This window comes from Marmota marmota, unplaced genomic scaffold (genome assembly GCF_001458135.2).
Source record: "Marmota marmota marmota unplaced genomic scaffold, marMar, whole genome shotgun sequence".
NCBI classification, from domain to species: domain Eukaryota; kingdom Metazoa; phylum Chordata; class Mammalia; order Rodentia; family Sciuridae; genus Marmota; species Marmota marmota.
The window spans coordinates 25930112-25950244 of NW_025999982.1; the positions used below are offsets into that span (position 1 = coordinate 25930112).

At 32.3% G+C, this 20133-nt stretch overlaps 1 long non-coding RNA gene across 1 annotated transcript in view; it reads right to left on the reverse strand.

The window, feature by feature from the left end:
• Positions 1–750: 750 nt before the first annotated feature.
• LOC125617529 overlaps positions 751–20133 on the reverse strand; it is a 23227-nt gene continuing 3844 nt past the window's right edge. Inside the window, exons 2-3 of the long non-coding RNA XR_007348572.1 lie at positions 13260–13268; positions 751–761 (exon numbers count right to left, since the gene is read on the reverse strand). This is a non-coding gene — a long non-coding RNA (uncharacterized LOC125617529). The remainder of the gene's footprint in view (positions 762–13259; positions 13269–20133) is intronic.

Consider the following 20133-nt stretch of genomic DNA (forward strand, 5'->3'; position numbering starts at 1 on the left):
AAAATAAATAAAAATATACCATCAAGTAAAACACCTTTAAAAGTCATATAAAGAGAAAATATCACATATGACAGAATTAAACCCCACATCTCCATCATAGCATTAATATAATGAGTTTAATTCACCTGTTAATGAAAATAATATTTAGATTATATCATAAAGCAAATACCAACTTAGGATGTTTACCAGACACATACATAAAGTGATGCTTTAAGGTTTGAAATAAAAGCATGGGCAATTGAAAACAAAAACAAAAAATTAATGTCACAATCTTACTATTAAACTACATGGATTTCTACCCAAAAGTATTAAAGGAGACAAAAAAAAAAAAAAAGCACACTCTCAAACATTGAAAAGTTCCCATCACAATGAACTTNNNATATATATATATATATATATATATATATATATATATATATATATATATAAAATGAACTTAGAAGGAGAATATTGGGGTAGAGAAGGGTTAAGATAAGCAGGATTGGGAGGGGAGGGATAGGGGATGTTTGGGGAATGAAACTGATTAAATTATGTTATGGGTACATATAAAAAGACCACATGAAACTCACTGCTCAGTATAATTAAAACACATCAATAAAAACAAAAAGAAAAAAGGATGTAAAAGGGACAAGGTATAATACATATCCTGGTTTCATCTACTACTGGAGCTCCAAAAACAAAAGTATAATAAAATATATTAAATTAGGTTTAGAGAGACCAGAAGCATTGGGAAGAAGACAGATACTGCTGGTGTCCTCTTCCTGTCATGCTTAGGCAGCTTAGATCCTCTGGGAGAAGCTCCTTACATACTTATGTGGTTAATATCAATATGGTACAGTCCTGTACTGGTTGTGGGATATGTCTATAGAAATGACGCAAATGAAGTAGCCCCTCAGGTTTCCATCAGCCATGCAGTGTCAGCAGAAGACCCATAAACTGTCACAACTACCAGTGAGGAGGATTACAGGAGAATTAGCAGAGGCCTTATGTCCATCAAGACAAGTGGCTACCAAATGAGAGAATTTACTGCTCAAGGGAAGAGTTTCCATATGGGTGCCAATAGCCTCTCCCAAAATCCCAAAGTCATCACTCATATGAGTCACACCTCAGTGTTCACCAGTACAAAAAGCAGAACCAAATCAACCAGAAACTTTTGCAGAAACTGCTGAGTGTCTAATTACCAGGCCAAGATCAGAAGCCTTCCCCTTGCCCTTCCAACTAAAGGACAAATTTGCCCCTCATAGATTCCAGACTCTGATATACAAAAAATATATATATTTTTTAAAAGAATAAGCAAATTAAAAAAAAATCATCAAAGTAAGAAAAAAAAGAATAAGCAATTACCTAAAGAAATGAGCAATCTTAAAGAATAAACCCAGTTCTAATAGATAATTCAATTGGAATCAAAAACTTTGAATACACTGAATATTTAAACAGGAAGAGAAATTGTGTAAACTGCCATATATAAAATACCAGATCACCATAGAAAATAAAAATGTTAAAGATTCTTAAAGCATCAGAACATGTAGCATGCTTATTCTCCTATAATCCTCCTCACGGGGAGTTGTGGCAGCTTATGAGTCTTCTGCCTATACTGCAAGGGTAATAGAAACCTGAAGGTCTACTTCACTTTTGTCATTTCTATGGTCAGATCCCACAACAAGTTCGGGACTGAACCATGTTGATATTAACCACATAAGGAGCTTCTCCCAGAGAATCTAACCTAAGCTTAATGATCACTTTATGATATCAAAGAATCCAGTAAAATAGCATATACCCTTCCACACCTTCTAAACTAACAAAAATCTAAAATCATGATAATTCTAAATGTTCACAAAGTAAGGTTAACATTATTGCATTTACACATTAATGACAGGATCAATTAGAACACAGTTTGGTTAAAAAAAAATCATGACATGTAAGTAGATGCATGAATTACAAGGAGACTTATGAAAATATGTCCTAAGGAAATATTACCCACCACAGCATTATTTACAAAATGAAATAATTAAGAGCAACTGAAAATGCCAATAACAGAAAATAATTAAGTAAAATGGTATGTGGACTCTGGAATATTAGCCATTAAAAATAAATATTTATGGGGGCTAGGGATATAGCTCAGTTGGTAAGAGTGCTGGCTTTGCATGCACAAGGCCCTGCGTTCAATCCCCAGCACTGCAAAAAAAATAAAATAAAATAAATAAAAAAATAAAAGTATTAAAAACTGCACTAGTATATGAAAATTAGTAAAAAGAGAATAGATATAATATAAAAATGTATATTCTATTAACTTACAACTATATTAAAGTAAAATATGCATTTTTTAAAAGTCTAGAATAATGATAAAAAAACTGTTTAACCATAAATGGGAAGAAATAATAGGTTTTTTCTTTAAAAATAAGTATTTTTGGAATTATAATATCATTTTATAATTTTAAACACAAAACAAAAATCAAGCATCTTCATTAGAAATTAGACTAACTTTGTGCCTGGGTTCCTCTCATTTGCTGCCTTCTTACCAAGAATAGCAGTGCAGAAGGCTTATGAACACTGGAGCCCCTTTACTTGGGCTTGATTCTTGGCTTCTCTAGAAGCTTTATCCTGGTTTTCTTGTCTACAAAACAGGATCATTGTAGCACCCACCTGTTGTCATCAATCAGCTTCATGGTGGTGGAAAAGATTAGATAACTTCTTATATGAAAGAACTTAGAACAAGTCTCAGCAATTAGTGAGCATTCTGAGAGAGTTAACTGTTGTTATTGTTTTAATTTGTTGGCTGATGTGAACAATACATCACGGTTCCTGAACAAAGCATGTGGCAAATACTGAATCAGTCTTGAATTGAATTAGTTTTACAATCTAATGAAAGAATGTGAGTGCATCTGTCTTTTTGTTTTGATTCTTTTTGTTTGTTTGTAGCATAGCTAATGTGCACCATCTCTTCCGCTGGTATTGAATGAGTAATTTTAGTAGCAAACAAATTAAGTTATTTAGAATTAGAATGTTCTATCTTCTTAGTTGGGTCTCAAAGGCAAAATAAATACTGAATCCATGAAGCTGATTGATGACATTCACACATAAATTTCAAGTACCTGAATTTTCCATTTTCCAACATATATCATCGTCGTCGTCCTACAGACAGACTCGTAGGTGTCACCTCAATTCTCACTAGCTGGATTTGCAAAATGGTCAAAAACAGTGGTCTCTGAATTTTCTGCAACTAAGATCACAGTCTGTTATTTCATACTAGATACAATTTTATAGGCTCTTTTCTTCTCCAGTTCTCCGACAGGTGTACAAAACAAAAAACATATTTAAAATGAGCTTTTGTGCTTTCTTTTCCAAGTTCTTTTCTTAGTGGTGTGCTCTTTATGCAAGAACAAGTGCCCTAGAGAACCATTATTTGAATTTAAAATGATCATGATATACTCCAGTCTTTTTCTTTCTCCTCTTCTCTCATAACCATAACTCAACTCCATCTTCCTTTATTTTGCTTGCCTTTCTTGCCTTTTTTTAGATACTGAGCACATGGACAGGTATGAGCTGTTGCCATTCTGTGATGATTCTTGCCATAGCCAGTATATTATTAAATGGGACTTCATCAAAGAAGGAACATTCAGTAACACAAACACCACAATTTCAGTGCCTTCAAACAGCAAAATGTATTCTCCCCTTCACACTCCCTGTCCATCCTGGTAGCTGTGACTCTGCCCATTGTCATCCTCAATCTAGGAATCAGGATAATATTGAAGTTGCTTTGATAAGAAAACAAATCATGGAAAAAGATGGAGAGGCAAGTGACATATCTGCTCCTAAAACTTTTTTCCAGAAGTAACTCATGCCATGTCTTTCATTTTATTAGCCAAAGCACATTACATGATGACAATGACATCGAAGGCAATGCCATTTGTCAGAGAGCACTAATGATTGCTGCAAAAAAACAGAAAATTTAGAGAAAATACGATTCATTATGGCTACATGCATCAGTAACAACAACAACAAAAATTACCCTTTTTGATAACTTACCAAACATTTTAGGTAAATACCCATCCCTTCATTAAAATTAATTCCTTCTCTAATTTTTTTTTATATTTTGATTTAAAAAATAAAGTTTTATGGGATGAGAAATCTATCAGTCCTTCAGATATCTAAAGGAACACATGTTTTACTCCTCATGGACAGAGTTTAGTTCCCAAATTATTCTTGCATGTTGGTCACTTTTTTGTATAGTGGACTGGTTTTGTTATTACCTACACATTTGGACTCTGGAATTTATTGAAAAATGTAGTAAGAGACCTTTCTGAGAAGCCATGTGTCTACCTAAAAGAAGAGCTAAATCAAGTCTAAAGCAGGATTTAGATCTGTGATTCTATTACATGGTCATTCAAGGTTAAAGTAATAAAAATCACCCAACTTGTTTGTTATGATTTATGCTATATTATAATTTTCCAGTAAGTAATGAAATTGTAATGATCAGAGTTGAAAGTCACTAAAATGTATTTTATATTCAGGTAGTTTCCTACAGTAGTCTGAGTTTGAACATGTCCATGTTTGTTTTCCTTCTGAGGTGAAAAGAGAGTTTGATCCTAGATATAAATGAAATAGCGATTTTCTAACTGACAAATTATTAATTATTGGTTTGCATTGTCTCTATTGGAGCATTCTACACTGGAAAAAATGCTATTTAAGCACTACCACTTATTTATTTCTACTTCCACCTCACTTTTACAACTTTCTCTATGCCTGTAAGAACACTTTTCCCCAAAGATCTCAAAATAAGTACTTGAATAAAACTACAATATAAGCATAGCTATAAAGAATGCATTTAATTTCAAGTGCTACTATAAAGAATTTTACAAATGGCATGACAGGGTCTTTTTATTGTCCCCAATTTCATTACATAGCCTTCCTGACAGCCCTCCTGAGAGCAGAGCTAGACTAGTGTCAATCCTTTTTATCAATTCACTTGGTTACTAAAGAACATTATCCTGACATTATGGGTATTGTTCTAGTTATTTGCAGTGTCCCCATTGTAACTTTCTCTGAAATATAGTGCTGAACACAGATGCAGTTTCTGAGGAACCTGCAAGTATTGTCAGCATTAATGGGATACGCTCAAATTTTGCCCAAGTAAGCTGAAAAGAAAACAACGCATTAGCTAAAAACGAATGTCTTCCAGAATGAACGCCAGTCCTCAGAGAAGTTGTGAAGTGGTAGACGAGATGTTTTGCTTCTCTTCTGAAAGAGTTTTCCCAGTAAAAGGCCCTCAGGACAGGATTTTTACTCAGATATCTGTCAAAGCTTATGTGGCTAAGTATAGATAATTCTTCCTTCTGAATCACTATACTACCAATTGGGATCTACAGATTTTAGAGTTACACAAACAACTCGTTAACATTTTTAATTCTATATTTTTCTGATAGCTATAATCTAAAAATTTTATTTTAAAGTGGCAGAAGAATTGAATAACTACAGTGCACATGTTAGTTTAATAAAGCCAAATACAATAAAGCAATGGGCTTGGTTGTGCCTTGTGCTCATCTTCACAGAAATGAATGATGTGTTATGTTAAGATAATACTTCTTGAAGAATCTCAAAGGAAACATAAAAAATACAGAAGACTAACATAAATAATGTATTCTATGTGTCCACATATATGAATTTCAACAAAATATTGGTTGCATCTGAGGTAAGGAGGTGAATGGTGAACAGCACGAGTGAGAAAACCTATGAGGAGTCATCTGAGGAGCTATAAATATTTTATATCTCAACTGAGGTTGTTATTACTCAGATGAATACAAATTAAAACAATGTATGTATAAAATTTATCTAATTTTACACAATTTGTGTACATCATTGTATGTTGCAGTTCAGTAAAACAGTTTGAAATATGAATATTATTAGTTTGCTATTATTTTACTTATTTTTAATATGTTGTTTATATTTTTAAATACTTTTGTTCCACAGATGTATCAGAATTATAAACATAAAGAATCCATACCTACTCTTATGTTTGTACACTTTTAACATTTGCCATAAATAAAACAATTTGCTTAAGCATTAGGACTGCATGAGAAATCTTCCTTTTAAGATTTGTGCATATATAGGTTTCAGATATGCTGCCTTGAGAGATGGCATCTCACAGAATAATTCCTCTAAACAGGAAGGAGCTAGGATACAAGCCTGCTGTCTCTAAGGCTCAGAGTCTTAAACAGATCCCATTTGGGATTTTAAAAAGATTTAAACATCTGCTGTAACTTAACAGGGCCTCCAGAGTAGAGACAAAAACATCTTAGATATATAAGCATAGAGTACTTCTCTTTTTGATTTTGTGCTTATGTCAGACAGCCTTCTGATTTTCCATCTAATTCTCTGCTTCTGTCCTGCTGGGAAACCAGGAAAAGTGCTTTAAGTGATGGGAAGACCCAGAAGTAAGGAAACTTGGCTTTAGATCCAATGCCAGCTTACCAACAAGTGATTTGTCTTTGAGCACTGAGATTTCTGAGGCTTTTATGTATGAACATGTAAAATACCCAGTATAGTGTCCAGAATGATATTTGTAAAAATAATTAATAATAATAATTAAATTAGAAACACTAAAACTGACAAAGGGCCTAATGTATAAAACGCATGAATTTGCCAAGTGTATTTTAGGACTGCTTTATTTTTTTTAAATACCTTTTAGTTGTCAATAGACCTTTATTTTATTTATTTATATGCAGTGCTGAGAATCAAACCCAGTGCCTCACACATGCTAGGCAAGTACTCTACCGCTGAGCCACAACCCAGCCAAAGTGCTCAGATGGTCAATATCTTCTTAACCTACATTTTAAGCTATGTTTCAAAGGACTGAGAAGGCAGAAGGCTTCAGTATCATTGGGATGCACTGGGATGCATTCCCTGTTTGGAGAACATGTTCTCCAAACAAAACGAATCATTACATAGTAGAGTCGGTTTACCTAGCTATTGAGATGATTCAAATGTAAAAACAGGTTTTGAAATTTTGTTTTAAAAAATGGGCATTCTCTATTTTAGTGGGTAACAAAGACCATAGCAATCCATGGTTAAACAGGATTTGTATCTTGTATAATTATATTTCCTATATTTTTGTGTTTCTACATATATTTAGAAAATAATTATGGAAAACCAGAAACCAAAAATGATTTAACAAATCCTTGCAAGACAGATTAATGAATAGTGAATAGGTTCATTAAGCATCTCAAATTTCAGAGATCTTCATAAGTATTTGGCAAGTGCCAGATCATAGGGCATGTGATATGAAACAGAAGATTTATAGTTACTAAAGTCAAGAAAGAATCTAAGTTATAACTACTAATGAATTATAGTTGACTAATAAGGAAGAATCACCTACTAATCCCCCTAAAGAGTTGATTTAAATAACCCAGGAGATGCATTTTAAACTAATCATTCCCCAGCATCAAAAATAAAATAAAAATGGATCATCTGTAGCTAAAACATTATTTCTTGTGCAATTGACACAGGCCTAATTTTCTTGGTAACAGCCAGCCAGTATGACCTACTGCTTATCACTATTATGCAAATCCACGTGGTCCTTTTATTTACATTTTTGCATGTCAGCTTGAAGCTAAAATACCATAAAATATTTCTGGAAAGATTTTATTTTCAAAATATCATTTGTCCAGATATTTATAAAATAAAACATTATTTCAAAATATTTTTGCTCACTTGTGTTTAAATGTATGGCATGGTATGAACAAATCATATTCATCAGTGGTACATAATCACACTAATATTTATACAACTTTCCCAATGGTTTATATATGTTTAGTTTAGAAACTATATAATGGATTTAAACTGTTTCTAGAGCTATTAATGTTTTAATATTAATAAACAACAAATCTTTCCTCCAGAATGAAAACTTAGTGAGAATAAAGTAAACGAACATACAAATAGTCTTTAAAAATTTTTCCACCTCTCAATAGATCATCTCTCAATAGATCATCTTTCAGTACACTTTGAGAACTCTTCTGCTCTTCTCCCCTGAAAAATACTCAAAAACATAACTGTTTGCCTACTTTTCAAGGTTTTTACCAACCTCCTGAAATATAAGCATGGATATTAGTTCATATAATTTAAGTCAAAAAATTGATCATATATATAGTGAAGACTACAACGACTTCCAAACCAATAAACCATTCAACTATTTAATTGTATATAATACTACATGTAAAAACTGGGTCAAGGCCTGGTAGTCATATGGCCAAACCCCATCCTTAAAGTTATGAGGACAAGTATCATCATTCAGTCAAAAATCTGAAGCTCATTTGCTAATTTGCACTCATGTTTCAATTTCCATAATTACTGAAAATTTGGGAAATTGTTCCTCATGAACATCAAACATCTAATTGAGTTGTTTTTTTACTGCTTTCTTTTGATACTTTTTCAAATATAGGTCCATATAGGAATCTTCATTTAAATTTCTTCCATTAGTTTAAAACAAGTCATATACATACACAAAGGTTTCTTATGAATAACCTAATTTGTAAAGATTTGGCACTTTCCCTTCATCTATGGACCCGAGCACTAACCCTCACCAAAATTTCAACCCCAAATAGACTCTGACAGCAAATATAAAATATCATCTACACACAACAAACATTAAAAATTAATAAATAAATATAAAAGTGAAAAAATGTAGAGTAACTGAAATTTTGTATGAGTATACAAATACATATTAATAGAACCTAAGTAAAAAAATAAGAAATTCAAAATTAAGCAATTCTATTATTAAAAGCTATGTTGAAATTTAAGAAGGAAAAACTAATCCTGCCAAGAAAATAAAGGCAATTCTTAATATGTGAGTTAAAGTTGACTAGAAGTGCAGATGCAGTATTCTATTTCTAGAGAGTTTGTCGAGGGTTCCCAATTAAGTTCTAAGATGAATAGAATTTTTTTTTGTCTCAGTATTTATCCTCTTATTATTAATTTATTTTTACCTTGTACTTATAAGAACAGCTTTATGACAGAATATATTTAAACTTGTATGCTTTTCTTATAAAATGTTTTCAGAATTATAATCAGTTTTATTCATTCCTTGAATTCACTATTGTAGAATCTAATTCTAAATTTGTCTAGAGAATTTAAATAATAAATCACTAATGAAATATTCATATATACCTAACAAATGCTAACATTTTGTTTTGTCTTTTAAGAAGAACTACTATTACATAGAATTCCCACAGTCAGATAGTCCGGTAAATTTGTCATGTATAAACTTGAGAGCTTCACTTTGTTTTCAGGTAAATTTTGCCCTAAATCTAGAAGAATCCTACAGAGAGAAGAAAGACTTTCATAAAAATTATGTCAAGACTCCAGTCTAAACCAAACAAAATATTGTAATATGAGAAGCTATAAGATGTGGGTCATTCATTACAAACCTTTCAGCTTTCATTAAATTACTTTGTTTACATGTGTGAAATAAAATCATTAATTACTTCCAATTTCCTTAAAATCGTGTAGTGAAAATGAAATTAGCCAATGATAACATCAATGACATTTATATTCCTATATAAGTGAAAATGCACAAAATTAAAGGAAATTCCCATTAGAAGTCTGTTGCTTTCCCTTTGATGAATTCTTTCACTCAGCATGTGTTTACTGAGTACTCTTATATACCAGTCACTGTATTAGAGTCAAATTATAACCCTATCACAACAAACTAATACACACTAAACTCTCAGAATTATAGTAGACATACATTTTGTATCTACCAAAGGACTGAACAAATGGGAAAATGGTTCTCATAAAGAATGTTTATAAAGTTGCTGACCATAAAATAATAAATTTTAGAGTTATGATTTAATCCACTTTAGTCTAGCTCCATAGGTTATATTATCATTCAAGAAGAGAGAATATATATCATGTATCCATATTCACTAGAGCTCTTCCTACTTGATAGGACCTAGAGTTCCAATTTCTACACTCCCATGATAAGCTTCAATATTGCAGAAAATTTAGCTCAGATACTCAGACTCTCAGTCACCAGTGAAAGAGAATAAACAATGCCAAATATCAGTCTAACCTTCTTGTTCTTTTTTCTTGAAATCTTAGCCTCTCTCCCTATCTTTACTGCCTGGATAGTACTCAAGTATGGCCAAAACTGATATTTTCTGATTCTTCCAGATTTCTAATTGTTCTCAAATAGGTAATAATTGCCATAGTCAAAAATCAGGTCTGAATTTTAACTGCAAAATGGATTGTAATGCTAACCACATCCATTTAAATAACAAATTTGATTGATATTTCCTCTACTAGTGAAAATATTAAAATCTCAAATCCTTGGTAGAAATCTTTTGATTAGTGTATTGCCAAGTAGGGCACAACACTCCTACATGAAGCACTGAAGCATTTACTAAACATATATTCTTGAGCCTATTCCAGATATACTGGATTCTAATACTGGAGACAGAATGGGGAATTCTATTTTTAATTAACTTGGGTTTATTTTATATTTATTGAAGTTTAACAGTTACTATTGATTCTGTTGTGTACAAAGAGATGGTTTTACTGCATATTTATTTAACATTTGGTGAAAAAAAAACATAACTATAGGAGTTTAAAATATATGTTTGCTACATGAATTTCTTAAAACTTGATATACTAAGCAGTCTAACAGGTATTAAATAAAAACCTACATTTGTGGGTGCTTTTTTGAACAGCTATTTGAAAAGCACACTGTGATGTTTATAATCAAATAAAGATTTTAGCTCTAAAAAAATGAAATCTAAACATTGGTAATGTCCCAAAGTTTTTATATTCTCATTTTTTAACTTAAGAAAAGTTAAGGAAAATTTTAAAGAGTTGATTTTTTACTGAAAGTTTTAGGGAATAAATCCATTGTGTAATTTCATACTTTTCTGTTGCTAAATTGAATTTTTTCTCCAGAGTAAAAGCTGCTGGGCTTAAACATTACAATGACTGATAATGATTAAACTTTGGTTTCCAAGGAATTTCTAAACAGAATATTTCAGGAGATATTTTACAACTTCTTTTCAAGTCTGCATAATTACAGATTTGGAGTTTTTTGTTTTTTTTTTTTAATATTTTTTTTTAAAGAGAGAGAGAGAGACAGAGAGAGGGGGAGAGAGAGAGAACTTTAACATTTTATTTTTCAGTTATTGGCGGACACAACATATTTGTTTGTACATGGTGCTGAGGATCGAACCCCGGCCGCACGCACGCCAGGCGAGCGCGCTACCGCTTGAGCCACATCCCCAGCCCCCCAGATTTGGAGTTTTTAAGGTGTAAAAAAACTGTTGTTTATTTATATATTTGCATATAGTCATTTATAATATATATGCTTATATATGATTATCTCTTCATTTATTTTTGCCTATTCTTTGATAAACAGGTTATTTCATTTTGTTGTTATTTATTGGCAAAACCAAACTATTTCAGAAAATGAAGACATAGATAGTAATAATAAATTCAAATCAGAAAATCAAAAAGGCTTATTGTGAAATATAGACTTTATTATGGTATTAGCCATATAGATAAAATATTGAAGTATCAATACCATAAGCTGTGACATTTAAAAAACTAATTTATAATGAAACTAGTACTTTGTAGCATACCTTTAAAAATAGATAAATTATATTACCTTTCGGAGTGCTCTTGCTTAGAAGACTTAGGATTCTCTGTCATCCTGGCTTCTATAAAAACATTGTTCATTTTCAGTAACACTGTGTGGTGATAACCTGCCCAACTTTTAGAGTTTAAGATCAGCCATGACATAGTTCTGAGATCTTGGAAAGTTGTTTCCTCTCTGTCAACCTCAGATTTTTCATTTATAAAATGGAAAATAATAAAAGACCTATCTCACAGACATCTTGAAGGATACAATGCCCAGCACAGAGAAAATGCTCAATAAATGTTAGTTTACTATTGTTCTTCACCTTTGATTGTCTTAATTTGGCCCATGGAAGATTTTATATTTTTGAGTAATTCTGTAAACAAATGTGACTAAAATATGTGTTTAGTAACCCTGTATATTTTTGTCATTTCTCTTGTACTTTTCTCACAAAAAGTCTATTACCTCTCTGAGGTTATCCATCTATGACCAATATTAAATCCTCTATCCAAATTTATCTCTTTTTTAAGAATAAAAAAAATTCTTTTAATTTTTCTCAGCATCTTCCCATTGCTTCATTCCCTCATAAAACACATCATAAAATATTAATGGTGATAAGGTTTTAAAAGTTTAAATGTGATACTTATGCCTGTACATGTTCATGAATAAAGAAAATGTGTTCTCTATACACAATGGAATAAGTCAGGTCATCTGTGGAATGGAATGGAGGTCATTATGTTAAGTGAAAGAAGCCAAACACAGCAAGATGAGTCTCGTGTGTTTTCTCTCACATGTGAATTAAAAAAAAAAAAAAAAAGTTGATCTGAAAGTGAAGAACTATTAGGAAGGAGATCAGAGTAGAGGAGAGAGAAGGGAAGGTACAAGAGGATAGTAGGAAGGGTAAATATAATTAAAACAACATAGGCATGTATGGAAATGTCACAGTGTAACCCTTTTACAATTAATATGTGTTAATATTTATATTTTAAAAAGTTTACAGCAATAAAAGATGCTGGATCAACTGAACATCCAAATGCTAAATATCTTTTTCCTACCTGACATCACTTACAATAATTTCGTGAGGGTTGTAATCTAAATGTACAATCTAAATGTGAAGCAATAAAACCTTGTGGAAGTTTTTATTTTTAAAAAATGCAACAATATCTCTGAACCTATATGAATTGTGATAATCAAAGGAGGGAAAATCATATTGGATATGACTGTCAATCCTCCCACATTTTGTTAGAAGTTGCAGAAAAATCCACATGAAGGAAGTTACTCTTTGAAATCTGTCTTTTATTAACAGATGGAAAGTAACACGAAAAAATACATTGATATGAACATGCAATGTATGCCTCCTCATCTGTAAAACAAATAGCAATAACTTGCTCTACTTCAATGAACTGTAAAGTGCAGTTGTCACTAGAGGGAGTACAAGGAGGTCCTAAGAAAGGGGGACCTCAATTTGTAACTACACAGGTTTTTGACATTCATTACAGAAAGAATTGCATCATTAAGCAAGGTGCAGATAAAGATTTACTTAAGGACAGCAAAGGAATTCACTCTCAAAAGGGAATGTGGTTGATCCTCACCTCTCAAGGGAGTAGACAAGTGATATGATCAGATTTGAGATCTCTGATTATGGAACTGATCTCACCTGCCAGTGGGATCCTAAGCAGGTGAGCCACTGTTAGATTTTACTGATTTGGAAAATATTTACAAACTTTATTAGCAATCAAGTCTCATGGCAGCTAAGTCCCATGCTGACCATCCTATACTTGGAGGTCAGAGTGTTTCTCTCTGGTCAGACAGTAGAGCCATTAATCATTTGTGGCATACTGTGTAAGTTCCTCAGGTAGGTGACATTAACAATATGTCTAATCTCTTACAAGTATATACTGAATATTCTGTTTGTCTTTAACCAAAGAAGCAAGCTTGTCATGTTTTTTAGAGGTCTCTATTTACTAAGGGTATCTCCCCATGGGCCCATTTTAATTTACTTATATCTCACTGCCTGGCATACCTAATGCTCAATAAGCGTTAGCTAGTATTATAATTACTATTTCAGTGAACACTTATAAAACAGTGATAGATATTTGAGATATGTATTCTATAGATATGCACTGTAAGGTAAGAATACACCACTCTCCCCAAAGTAAATTTGCCACCTTTCAAACAAATTATAATCCCAACAGTGGAAAATATGATAGCATTTTATTGAGATTGTGGCTCATACAGACAGATCTGCCTATAACATTTTAAATAATAATGTTCAGAACTAAGAATTTAATCTGTTTTCTAAAATGAGTAGGAGAATGTGAGGGGTAAAAGAAAGCAGACATATTCTGAGGTAGCAGATATAAAATATAGTCTTTCATCCCAATCAATCCACTTATCAACCCTTCAAATCTTGCTGCTGGAAGCTGCTTCCAATTAAGTATGCACATCTGGTTTTTCAGATTTCTTTCAAGGAAATTAACTCTTTCATACAAATCCTACATATCTTTTACTCTCTGTTGGTGGTCTGAGTCATACTGAACACTAACATACTTTTCCATCAGAAAAGAATATCAAGAATATCTTCAATATATTTTGTGATTGAATATTATGTTAGTAATGTTTTTGAAGGAAATAGGATACTGTAGACATTATTGTTTCACATTATCAAGGATAATGTATTACTGAAAATTAATTCACTGATCATTTTCATTGTTCATAATCAATGCCTCAAAGGAATGGTCACTTTTTAAATGTGCTGAATGTGTCACACATCTCAGCAAAGACCATAGCTATACACTTGTACTGAGTCAGCACACTTTAGAGCACTAAACACATTAGCTCAGGATTAGCATTGTATTAACATAATTCTTCTTCTCTTTTGAAACTTCAGTTCTGTGATGATTGTGCATTTCTCATTAGGTTTCCAAACAAACTCTTCTCTATTGACCAATATAAATGTCTGGATTACTGCACTAGTGGGGCTTTTAATTTCTTTTAAAAACAAAAACATTTCAGATATACAAAGAGTATCATAACTATTACATTAAAAAAAATAGGTAGAGGTGCCATGTTCAGTGAAAGCATCCAGATAGACACCATTTCAACAATTTGTGACTTTGGCAGTGACTTCTGATGGGTGGTTTCAGTTGAGAATTGACTATAAACACCACACTTTCACCTCATTAAGCGAGCAAAAAGCAGTTTAGTCAAAGTCACTTCTCATCTATTTCTACAACTCAATATTAAACTAAGAAAATTAAAAAAGTTCAAGATTTGAGCTGGTTTTTGTTCTGTTAATTAGAATCATATGGACAGTCAGTCCAAAATGATAATTCATGCAACTAATTTTGCTTTTTTCCCCAATATTTCTATACTCTATTATCTGAGTTCTCATCCCATCCCCTAAACTCTTCTGATTTTAACTATTCCTTCAACAAAACACGTACAAGGACCCTTATTATCAGAAAACTAATAGGAGAAAATAATATTATCAAATAATTATTTATGTACATACTCATATATTGTGGTAAGGGCATAGTAGAATGGCCCATAGTTATTTTTTGTCAAAATAATTCTTTCATTTTTTTGTTGAGTTTATAGAGGACATAAATCACTCATTACACTAGATGGTACATCCCAGTCACATATTATTGGTAGGTCACAATCACTTTATGAACTATAGATGAAGCACTAGCCCAAAAGCTAAGAGGTTCTATGAATGTGTATTATCTTGCCAGACATAAGAATGTTTAAAACAGTTTCCACTGAATTGTAGTCTGCTTCTACAAAAATTGACTCTTTTTTCTAAGAAAGTGGGCATCCATTTACAATGCACCTTTTAGTTGAGAGAGAAAGGAGAAGGTCAATGACCCACCATGCTTTAGTGTGCATCAGTATAAAGATAATGTAATGAATCCATCAACACACATTACTAGAGGAACATAATATACATTTGTTCATTTTCAAGCCTTGTAACAGAGGAACTTTTTTATGCACTTTTATAAATAAGACAGACATCTTACAGTGATTTTATAAATTCAATCACTAAAAGATAGAATGCAGTGATTTTATAAATTCAATCACTAAAAGATAGAATGCCTGATCTTATTAGAATATGAAGTCTATTAAATATTTTTTGAATGTTTGTTTGTTGTGTAAAGAGATCAAACTCAGCAATGATGAACATTAGTACAGGTAAAATTGATTGTTAATAAATATGTTAAAATACAAAATAAATACAAATACTGCTATTTCTGGTATTTGGTATCTGAAATTTACATGTCTATAATTCTTTAAGTTAAATTAAATGATTTCATTTGCCCTGATTACATCTATAAAAGAGTTTCTTCTTGATTAAAGTTTGCTCTTGACTTCTAAGAATCCTTAGATTGATTAATTAACCATCTATTTGGAGTTCATGTAAATGTAGTATATTTCCCTCTAATGCTGATGGTTACTTGGGCAATCCAAAAGAACTCAATACTCTGATTGGAAACTCCTGTAATATATTTACTAATATAGAGTCATATTAAAGATTTACTTTTTCTCCAGTGGAATGGGCAAGAAGCAGAGTAGATAATGATTTGCAGTATTTGCCTCTTTCTGTGGTATACATTCTCCCATCATGGACAATTTCAAGCTACCGACATTATACTATTGAATGCAGCTGAAAAGAGATATGCACTGATGTCTCATGCCAATATGAGCTGTTCATGTCACTCCACTGTGTTCCAGTTTTGTAACCTCAGTTATTAACAATAATCTCATTACACTGAACTTTCACAGTGTGGGGGGAACTGAGAGGAAGAGTTCATCTGTTCTCTTAATAGACATATTACAAAACTGCTACCAGGTTTCATTTCTCAAAACAGAGAGAAAGAGATATAAGAAAAATTACAAAGCATTTCATACATCTTTTTCCTTACCGCTGTGTTAGTTTTGGGGGGTTTTTGTTTGGTTTGGGTTTTTTTTTTTTTTTTTTTTTTTGCTTATTTGTTTGTTTTCATCACTGTGACAAATATTTAAGAAAAACAACTTAGAGGAGGAAAGATTTATTCTGGATCATAGTTTCAGAGGTTGCAGTCCATGGTCAGTCAATACCAATGCTCTGAGTCTAAGGTAAGGCAGAACATCATGGCAAAAGGGTGTGGTGACAGAAAGCTTCTCAGCTCCTGGTAGGTAGGAAGCATGTGGACAGGGTGGAGAGAAGGAAAGAAGAGACCAGGTATAAGATATAGTCACAGAGGTAACACCCTAGTGACCTACTTCCTCCAAACATACCCCACCTGCATACAGTTTTCACCACCTCCTGGTAGTTCAAACAGCTATCAATAGGTTAATCCACTAATGAGGTTGGAGCCCTAATGATCCAATCACTTCATAAAAACTTCGCCTCTGAACATGGCTACATTGAGAACCAAGTTTTCAACATGTAAGTCTTTGGGGAACATTTCATATTTAAACTGTAGCATTGGCTTGCAGTATCATATTCTAGGGATGCTAATAACACTTTAATGACATCATCTTCCTCCAGATTAAGATTTCCATATTATAGATGGAGGGCACCTATCAGCATCAACCTATAATATTCAATTTTCCAATGTTTCTCACATTGGAGTTACTCTTAGTCTCTTGGGAGTCAAGAAAATAAAGCATCAGTAAAAGTAATTCACACCCAATTCTGTTTGTCTGAAAATTTAGAATTTTGTCCTTTTTGGTGTTTGAGACAGCTGCACTGGGATAAATACTGGAAACATAGTAATCATTTAGACCTAGAATTTGATTTCATTTTCTTGGCACAAAATTAATTCTAGTAACACCAGATCTTGGATATTTATTTTTCTTGTAATGTACAAAAGCTGTTTGAATTCTACATAAATGATTTTAAAGATTTAAGTCTTGGGCTGGGGATGTGGCTCAAGCGGTAGCGCACTCACCTGGCATGCGCGCGGCCCAGGTTCCATCCTCAGCACCACATACAAACAAAGATGTTGTGTCTGCCGAAAACTAAAAAATAAATATTAAAATTCTCTCTCTCTCTCTCTCTCTCTCTCTCTCTCTCTCCTCTCTCTCTTTATCTTAAAAAAAAAGATTTAAGTCTTAATTTGCCCTGAAAGTTCTTATTGCCACCAAGTGTTTTTTCCCCTGAAATTATTCAATTAACTTTATGGAGAATGCCTCTGTGTTAGAATTGTGCCAATAAACACCTTGTGCTCCTGTAAATATTGATGACTTATGAACTAAAATATGACCTGAAGTCATTATTAAATAAAACAATGGTAAAAAAATTAGTAAAATTTTCTTTATTCCTAATGAGGAATTTTTAAGTAAAATTGAGGATCAGGAATTCAGTAAGAGCACCAATGAATGGCAAAGAGAACATTTCTAGTGAGTTCATTCAGATTATGAGTCTCACTTGTAAAAAACTGATACTAAAAATTATGATTCTGAGGTGTGCCAGAATCCTTGAGTCACAAAAATAAGATTCTTACCCTCAGAAATTACCAAGGCAGGATTATAGCATTTAATGTAGGATTATAGTGTTAAAACTTAGAGAAGAATTTTCAGCTGCATAAATTGAAACTATTTTTTCTGGTTAATTATATTATTAAATACTTCCCACTGCAATTTCCTGTCTCCAGGAGTACTAAAGTTTAGATTTTATAACACAGATATTAAATATATGGGATCTACGCCTATTCTTTTCTATTCTATATTCAATACAGGCATCAATAATCAGTTAAGGCAAGCCTTCCTTCTGAGCCTAGAAGTGTTCTCATAAAACTTCAGAAAGTGCCAGAGAGTTTCAAACATTAATCAAAATCTATTTGCCATTTGTGATATGAATTGTCATAATTTAGTATTAAAAGCTCAAACAATAACCAGTCATCTTCTGATCACCAGAGTATTTCTCTAAACATAAATAAAAAGAAAAAAATTATATTAATAATCAGGGGATCTCTAAAAGTTTTTTTAAAAATATTTTTTAGTTATAGTTGGACACAAAACCTTTATTTTATTATTTACTTTTATGGCATGCTGAGGATCGAACCCAGTGCTGCACACGTGCTAGGCAAGCTCTCTTCATCTGAGCCACAATCCCAGCCCCTATTTTCAGTGTTTTATAACCAGCAGAGAAAATTAACATTTTTACCTTATAGCATCATACTGTACTATGCTGAATCATTTAACTTTTTAAAATTTTTAGACAATTAGTCATACTAGTTATTTAGTGATTTTAATGAGGTTTTTTATTTGTTGATTTGTAAACAAAACTATTCTTTAAACTGAAGCAATTTAATTTTTTATTGATTCTTTTTAGTTTTATATAAAAATAGTGTACATTTTGACACAATCACAAAAGCATGGAATATAATTTGCTCTAATTCAGTCCCCAGCACTTACTTCCTCCTTAACTCCTCCCTCCCCCTGCTCTCCTTCTTCTACAGTAATGGCCTTTCGGCAATTTATTTAAAATTTTATAATTAGTGTCTTGTGGATATACTTGATGTTGAGATTCACTGTGCCATGATAATGTATGTACATACGAAAGTTCAGTCAGATTCAGTCCCCTGCTCTTCCCCTATCCTGTCCTTCCTTCCACCCTTTTAATCCTCTTAGTTTACTGAGCATTCCTCCATTTTGATGGAATTCCCTCTTCCCTTTTTTCCCCTTTCTTTCTCTATCTCTTTTTTTTCTCCCTGCCCCCCATCCCCCACTTTTTATTATCTTCCACAATCAGAGAAAACATTCAATCTTTGACTGTTGGGGACTAGCTTTTTCACCTTAGCATAGTGAATGAGTAATCTCCAGTTCCATCCATTCACTGGCAAATGCCATAATTTCATTCTTCTTTATGGCTGAGTAAATACACTATTGTATATATACACCACATTTTCTTATTAAATTAATTAATTTATTTTGTATTTGTTCTTTTTAGATATACATAACAGTAGAGTGTATTTTCACATATTATACATACCTGGGATATAACTTATTCCAATTAGTATATAAGACATTTTTTTCTTTATTCATCTCTTGAAGGACACCTATGTTGGATTCATAACTTGACTATTGTGAATTGTGCTGTTATAAACATTGATATGATTGTATCACTGTAGTACACTGATTTTAGATCTTTTGGATATATAGAGAGGAGTGGATAACTAGGTCATATAGTAATTCCATTCCTACTTGTTTAAGGAATCTCCATACTGTTTTTCAGAGTGCTTTCACAGAGTGAAAGCGGTTTCACGATGCAGTCCCACCAACAATGTATGAGTGTACACTTTCCCCACATTCTCAACAACATTTATGTTTATTTGTATTCTTAATAATTGCCGTTCTGACTGGAATGAGATGAAATCTCAATGTACTTTTAATTTGCTCTTCCCTAATTGCTAGAGATGTTGAATATTTTTTTCGTGTAATTGTTGACCATTTGTATTTCTTCTTTTGAGAAGTGTCTGTTTAGTTCCTTTGCCCATTTATTGATTGGGTTATTTAGAGGGTTTTTTTTTTTT